Genomic DNA, 8,483 nt, shown 5'->3' with positions numbered 1-8,483 from the left:
AGTAATCCACGTGAATTAAATCGGTCTCTGTTCAACAGACACTTGGTCTCACACCCAGTTTGCACACCAGAATCACAGGCCTTCTTCCATTTGGGGCTCTCTGCTCCCTTCCCCGGCACAGTAGACAGAGACTTATCAAAATGAAAACAACACCCAGTAACACAAAAGGAAGGAGAGGCTGCATCATCCACAGCCCTCTGATTGTCCCTGCCCAGGTTAGGGCTCTTATTTCACTCCCCAGTCATGCCAGCTTCTTACTGTGGTCTGGCCTGCCACGGTCTTCACTACATCTGTCTTCTGCTTGCTAGATCCTTGCTGTTCCCCAGCACTCCTTCGTCAGCTCCTGACTGTGGTCCTTCAGCCATCTCTGATTTAACAGGCTCCTTTTCTCCACCTACTGGAGGACTTGGGATCCCATCAGCTGCTGAAGCCCGGCATGTCCCATCACCCGGCTTGTTGGCATCCCACCCCTGCCATCCTGCTCTGGGACAACAAATGCCTTTCTGTGGGTTCCCTCTGCCAATCCAGAGAGCAGCAGGTCTGAAAGCATGGTGGTGTCTCCCATCACTCCAGTCCACCTGCGGTGAGTATTCTCCCTTCCAGTGGCCTTGGTCCCTCACCCAGCTCTTCTTCCACTCTCTCACAGAGGCCCAAAATGCAGGTTTTATGTTCAGAAAACTTAAAATCATTAGGAGTGGCTTTCTGAGGATAACTTTAAAATAATGTGTTTACATAGAAACTTTTATCTCACTGCTTGTAATTGCAACATTGTGCTAGGACAAATAGCTAGAATACAACTAACCAGAAATAAGTGAAACCAGCCATCCTGTTTTTTATTGATCAGACTGAGAGAAATGCAGTATCAGTGTTCATAGTATGAAGGGCTGAAATAAGTTTTCTTCCTTAAAGAGAAATAGTCTATTTAGAAAATGTTAAGACAATTGATATGTTAATACTGTATTTTTCTCGCAATATAACATATCCCAAATATCATATGCACTTTATTTTTGAAAGGCATTATAAATAAAATAAAATTTTCCTTACAGTGAGAGAGAGCAGGGACAGGGGCTAATCTTCAACTGACTCCCCTCCCTTTCCTGCTTAGCTGCTGCTGAAAACTGGTCTCTATGGATGGATCTCTGATCTTGAAAAGAGTTCAAGAACTGTGAAATAGGAGACAAGACCAAAAACCCTAGCAGACGGTAAACTTCCCCTAAGAAAGGTTAGCTTCATTAGTGGAAGGTCAAGACCATTGGAAAGGAGAGATGATCTTTAACACCTGTGAAGAACAATGGGCCATTGACTCCATCAGCTGCCTGAAGAGTAATACCAGAGCTGCTGCACTACAAAGCAGGGATCAAAGCAAGGTGCTTCTGTCTTGGGCAAAAAAATCAGCTGCCCTGATTTAATACACGCACCTCAATTTTGGGGGTCAATTTTTGTGCGGAAAAGGTGCCTGCAAGAAAACATGGTTTAGACTTGACTGAAAGACTGTGTGGGAATACACACTTCTGTGTTTGCTTTACCTTGTGCAGTCAGTTCCACTGATTCTACTGTAAACCCCATCTACCCTGATGATAGGGACCTTCACACAGCAGCAGAGCAGAGGAAAACACTAGATAAAATAGAAAAATAGCATGGAAACTGAAATCAGCACAGGCACTCAAAGAAGGTTCAGATACTGCACCTGCTTGGAACACGGACTGGATTTCACAGTCCCTTAAGTTGTTTTAGGAAATTATATTTAAATGTATACAGTGCAGCTGTACCAGCACTCATCTGGATCCTGCCCTGTAGGAAGTATGACATGAGCACTCTGTCTGTTGGAAGGATATCAGTTCCTTGGCACCCACGTATATACCTTGGCAGTGTATTTCCAGCTTCATACCCCCATGAGTAGTGTTGATCGGGGTGGGGGGGAAATCCGTTTTGATTCAAAAGTGTGGTAATGTGGAAAGGAAGCCTCCAAGATGTGTAATGTTAAGTTCATCTTAAACACGGCAGACTTCTGTTTAGAGACCATGAATTGGCTGAGGCCAATAGTAGAGGCTGGCCAGTGGTTATACAGGGAGGGTACTCATGCCTTTTTCTCAAAACTTGCAGTACTTTTTATAAGGAGCACCTGGAACAGATGAGAGAGAACTGAGCATATTTTCCTGCGGGGAAGAGAGGGCCATCTTAAGATAGATAATGGTGAGTGCTAATAAAGGGGGAGTGTATCTGTCGAGGGAGAAGGGGGTACATTAGGATGGGATACAGACCACATCTGGCAATCCTGTGACCCCCATGTTCCCTAGGGTTGGGTTCCTTAGTATAATTCTTTTTTTTTTTAATTGCCCTCTGAACCCAAGTTGTAAAGAAGCTGGCTAAATAGTATAATGTCTGCAGATCAGTGCCCACTTGCATATCCCCATGCTAAATGGAAAGCGGTTGATTAGTTAAAAAATTACCTCACCTGAGCTTATACAATTTCAACCTCTTCCCTGAGTAGCAAATACAAACTGGTCAGCCCTTGCAGGTGGTAACATATTAAAACACAAGGGTGTTTTTAAAAAACTCATCAGTACATTGGATATATGGTTGAAACAGATGGGACTTTAGTATTTTGGAATTGTATATGCTGTATTACACACACTGCTTCACACACAGGTTGAAGAGTTGATTTTTTTTGCAGTGATGCTTTAAAAAGGCAGACAAGTTGAGTAGCATATGGGGAATTATCCCAAATTGCATTGAAAACTCTTAGGTAGAATATGAAGTTGTCCTAAGAGGTTTGCTATATATCAGACTGTTTTGGCATTGGGTAAACATGAGTTCTGTGAGAATTTATGATGCTGCAAAGGTCTTAAATCTTTTAACCCGGAATCCTGCCTGGCAACTGGTTTCCCAGACCTGTGGAGCCCTCTCTGTCGTTCAAAGCATCTGTCCCAGATCCAGGATGTTTTACAGAAGAAAAAAATCCACAGAAACCAAAGACATGTCCTGCCTTGCCTAACCGACTCCCTAAAACATCTCTCAATGCATCCATATAATTTCATCCTGCCCAAATTTGCAGTGCATCCTAAATACCAATGGTGTGCCTTCCTAAATATCAGGAGGTGGGAGAGGAGGGAGCACTGCTTTCAAAACTGAATACAAATTCCTATTCAATACAATCCCACTCCAGTTCTCCCTCCCACTTGTAAATCCTAGAGCTGCTAGGATTTACAAGCCTCATGGAAGAGTTCTTAAGATATGCTTAGTGCTTCTTTCTACAGGGGAGGAGCTGGGACCTAGGGTGCAGATGCACTTAAAAATGGAACAATTCCCAAATGTCACTGTTTGGGAACCTGTTCACGATGGTGTGTGCAATGCTGCTGTTCTGACACCGCACAGTGTGAGTGAGCACCGAGGCCAGTGGGCCTCAATATAGGCAAGGGCGGGTGGGAGGGAGTGCTTTGGGGATCCTGGGGTGGCCTGGGGCTGGGGCTTTTTCACTTTTCTGCTTTCCCTTCTCTCCTAAACACAAATTCAGTAAACTTTGATAGCCTGAAGTTCACCAAAGTCTGCTGTGTGTTTGCCTGATTGGAGTGCCTGGGAAGGGGTAGTTCTTGGATCCGTGCTTCCGAATTTCCAGGGGGGAGGAGGGAGGTGATGGGGGCCTGTGTCAAATGAGGATTGAGGACACGGCTGGTTGTTAAATGGCTTTTACAGAACAAGCACTGTGAGGGAGCTCATTAATTTAACAAATGCTAGCAAAAGGTGGTGAAAGGTGGATGTGTGGGTAGGGAACATGAGTTCTGACTGCATGCCAGAGGTGCCACTTGCAGAAGTGGGCCACGAAGGGAGAAGGGAGCAGAGAGAAATGCTGAAGCGTGGGATGCCCGGAGGACTGACCAAGCCTGTGTCACAAAACACTCAGTTTCCAAAGGTAACGCCGAACCAGTTCACAATGCACCAGTTCAAAATAGTACTTGGCTTTCCTAGTATGCTTGTGAACTGTTCCAGGCAGCATTAAACTGCTTTAACAGGCTTGTATGTCTGGTTGCTTCACGTTTAAACTGATTTAAACCAGTGCAAGTGGTAAAGGTGTCCATGTCCATGGAGAAATAAGTGACCTGAAGTTTCACAAAGAATTAATAATGACTGAGACAAATGCCAAGCTTCCTGACTGCTACATCAGCTCCTTATCTATGGTGGCTATGCTGTCCCTTCAGGCACTGTTGTACACACACTGATTACCTGGTTGTGCTCACCGTACAGTAGGATTGCATTGTTATTTAGGCTTAGAGTTATCTTGGCCTAGTTTTATTGGACCATTTTTCTCCCATCAAAGATAGGTAAGAGGAGTTAAGAATACCAGCCCTGTCGTCTTGCCCAAATTGCAGCTTACCTAAATTCCCTTGGCTGTCAGACATGGCCCATGCAGTTTCAGCTATGCACAGTGTCTGCTGCTTCTGTCCTTAGCTGTTCTCTGGCATTGCTGTGGCCTATAATACTACGCACTTGAGTAAGGTGGTGCAGGGTTTGTTCCCAAATCACCTATGCCATAAATTCCCAGGACTTCTGGACACTGTGGATACTAGAACCAAGGTCTACCACTGATGATGGCTTCTATGAGATGTCACCTGTCAACTCTGGGGACAGGGACCAAAAGCATCCCTGCTGCTGCCAATTGTGATGTTCTGTAAGTATTATCCTAACTTTCTTTACCTTCAACATTCCTTCGTTTTCCCACATGACTTCTGAATCAGCGGAAAGCCTAGGAATCAAACCAAGGTGCCTGGACTCCTCAGTGCCCACTGGAACTAGAACTACTGCTTTCAATTGTGAAATTCAGCTTGACCCATATTCAATTTTTTTCCCTGGCATTTAAAAAGTCAGTGTAGTCCCCAGTGACTGGTGTCACTACCATGAAGATCACAGCCTTTAGAACTGGAAACTCTTAGAGCAGCAGGGAACATCCTGTATAGTTTAGTCATTTAAAATCTCTATCTTCTGAAATATAAAAGATGAAGTGATGACATATGGACGAGAATAATTTTCATCATCTAAAATAGAGCTGTAGAGTTTAAGCAAGGTCATAGCTAGGTGACTTGCTCAGACTTAATCAAATGTCATATTACCACAGCATCATGAAAAACCTCTGGGGAAGTGATATTTAATTTCCTTAGAAGTAGGAAGGAAAAGACTTTTTCAAGTATGTGCCCAGTACTTGAATCTCTCTGCCTTTTGTAATTATCAAATCCCTCCTGTTTCATAATCTCTTTACAGAAACAAATCAGCCTGGGACAGACAGTTCACTAACAGGTGGTGTTAGTTTTTAAAAATATATTTAATAGAATGTTACAGATGAAAGTTTAGGATAAGATGTTTAAAAGTGACAATGAAGTTTAGGTCCTGGAGGCCAGATGCTGTAAAGATATTCATCTTCTTAGAGGATGGGTGCTTGGCACGTCTTGAAAATAAATCTTTTGTAAAATGTCTCAAGGTGTGCACCATAAAAACTAGCTGCAGACTCACTCGTCACTTCAAAATCTCAGCTGTGATTTGAATTTTCATAGTATCCATTAATGAATCTTCCGTATGATGTTAACCAAAAATCCCCTTAGGGTTGCATTAGTGTGAGCCCCCTTAGACAGTCCGGTTTGTATGAAGCCTTCAACCCCTTTAGGCTAAGTTACTGTCTACATGTAATAAGATACAAATGTCAGGCTAGACATGCCTTGGGGTCTTATGAAGCAGAGTCTGTTATGAAGCAGGAGGGATTTCATGGATTCTCCGCTTTAGGTCTCAATGGGTGCGTCTATACATGCACTTTAATGCACAGTAGCCTATTCTACTGCGCAACCAGGGGCTTGTGAAAATCCCAGGAAGTGCCTCGGTGCAACTTTAAACACCTACAACTCCTTTAAAAGTCTTCTTTGCCCTTGATCCAACAGGCACATGGTCAATCCCCCTGCAGTCTATGCCTCTGCCCCTATCTTGGATAAGTTCAGAAAGCAGAAGGAAGTATATACATACACAATAAAGCTGTTGGTTGTAGCCGTATTGGTCTAAGGACATAGGCAGACCAGGTTCTTTGGGTAAATGTGATATCTTTCATTAGACCACCTAAATAGTTGGAAAAATTGTTCTTAGCAAGTTTTGGGGGCACGAACACCCTTCTTCAGGCATAGGGTGGTGGTCTGTGTGCCTGCAACCAAAAGCTTGCAAAGAACAATGTTTCCAGCTGTTTAGTTGGTCTAATAAAAGGTGTTGCATTTACCCAAAGACTCTTGTTTGCACAAAGTGGCACTGATATTCAAAAAAAAAAAAAGTGTCCTCTAGATCCCAGTAACAGGATGAAGGTTTAGTTTTACCCTGTGCTGAATATTCAGTTGGCTGCTTAATTGCTACTCTTCCCAGTGTTACTCCTGTAAAAGACATTCAAGCTCATTGAGGCTGTAACCAGTTCCCCCTTCCCTCCTCCCTCTTAGAAACCCAAATCCATCCATTTCAGAAAGGACAGTCACAAAGAGGCTTGTTCCATGATTACCTGCTAATCCCCTGCTGTGTGCCCTTTACCAGAGAGGACTTTGTGGAGTATCTCAGGGGAAGGAGGGGCTGGTGAGAGCAGGGAATGGGTCTAGAGACGCATCTGAACTGAACTGCCTAATGAAGTGTGCTTAAATGGTCCCTAACCCTGTTACCTTTGCGCCTGTCAATCGATTGCTTTGTTCCTTCTCCACAAAGTAGCTGAAATAAAGACAGGCTTTAGCAGTCCAATCTCCAGGCAGGATTTAGCACATAAAAGGGTTAGTTTCTCCTGTCTAAAGACTCCATAGAAGTTTATATTTGGCGGAGGGAAGACCTTCATGATGATTTCTTCTATCACCAGTCTCTTTGGGAGGAGAGAAATCATTAAAAGCAGCCTTGTATTTTGTCATCTCTCTCCTGCCTGTGAATTCAGTCCATTTGAACATATATTAGCATGGGTTTTCTCAACCACTGTGGCCTGGCATTTGCTTGGCTTTCACTTGAGTTATGGTGAACCTTAGGGTTTGAGTCTGGGATTGTCCTTCTTGCCTCCTTTAGGCATGGCCTTTGCATCTAAGTAGAGATCATTCAGCCCCACACAGTGCTGACTAGGTGTGGTAGAGGATGAGCCTCAGACTTTTCTTCCTCTTTAGTTGGTCTGCTTTCCTCTCCCATGTGTTTTCTCTATGCCTCTACCTTCCTGGTGCCTCTGAATTTACTGGGTTTGTGGCATTTACCCTGCATCCAGGAAGCTTTCAGGCAAACCATGGCAAAGCATTGCCCCAGAGCTTTGGTCTGGATGATCTTTGAGCTCAGTGCTGGCTAGTCTGTTTGGGGTGAGGTGGGATGAGGTCAGACGGTGTCTTTTTCCTGATACAGATTCTTGTTAGAAACAAAACCGAGGCCATCAAAGGAACCCTGTAATAGTTGTCAAAACCTCCTGCATGACAATTAAAAATATATAATCTGAGGAAAAGGCTGAAGTTGTTGAGTCAGCTCCAGAGATCAAACCCAGCTCTGATGGCTTCCTCCACACTGGATGCTACAAAGTGCTGAATTCTCCTGCAATAATTGTAAGGAAGTCTGTCCTGCCCCAGAACAAACCAGAACTGAATTCCCCTGCTGATCTTTGGAGGCAGTTTGGGTCGTGATCCATCGCTACCAAATTGCCACATGCCTCTGGACCACATCCTTAGTTCAGAGCTTGGAGAACATTAAGTGCCTCTTTTCTACCAATTACAATTATCATGGGAAATCCTGTAACTTCAGAAGAAGCAAGAACAGCTGTAATCACAGAGTCTCTGTTTCCAAGTGCATTTGAAGCTACTGTTGTACAGTGTAAATCAGAATGGTGCTGCTGAAGGCAATAGGCCTACCCTCTTTCATACCACCTGGCGATTTGGCCCAGCATCATCATTCAGGTTTCCAAGCACTGTGACATCTGTCCATGTGCAGTTCAGTAAGGGGGATCCCTTCTTGGTGGCAAGGTATGAAGGCTGTAAGAACCATCTAGCCATGCTTCATCCTGAAGGATGTTGAGCCTTCAACCACTCATTAATTTTGGTGGGGGATTTGAGCATACTACACTTCTCACAGTCATGACTTACAGATCTGTCTATCAACTGATGCTCAGTTGTGGCATTTCCCATCTGCTGGAGATGGAGCCATTCCTCTAAGTATGTTGTGTGGTGCTCTGGTGGGGGTAGCTGGGCTTTTCCACTGCAATGTCCAGCCCTGGCCCTGGGCATCCTGCCCCTATAGCAATGGTTCTCAACCTTTCTAGACTCAAGGGCCCCCTCTATAACTTTTGTGAACTGAGTGGCACCCTGTTTCAAAAAACATATTTATTGGTATTATAGTATTTACCTCCTTGCAAAGGAACCAGGCAGTAGGGTGGGGAAATGACCAAGCAGGGGGAACATGAGCCTCCCTTTTTCTGCTTATCTCCTCACACGTTCTGAGGCACCCTTCAAAGGATTTCCCAA

Source organism: Alligator mississippiensis, chromosome 6 (assembly GCF_030867095.1).
Source record: "Alligator mississippiensis isolate rAllMis1 chromosome 6, rAllMis1, whole genome shotgun sequence".
NCBI classification, from domain to species: domain Eukaryota; kingdom Metazoa; phylum Chordata; order Crocodylia; family Alligatoridae; genus Alligator; species Alligator mississippiensis.
The sequence above is the reverse complement of the archived record's forward strand: the minus strand, read 5'-3'. Positions refer to the sequence as shown.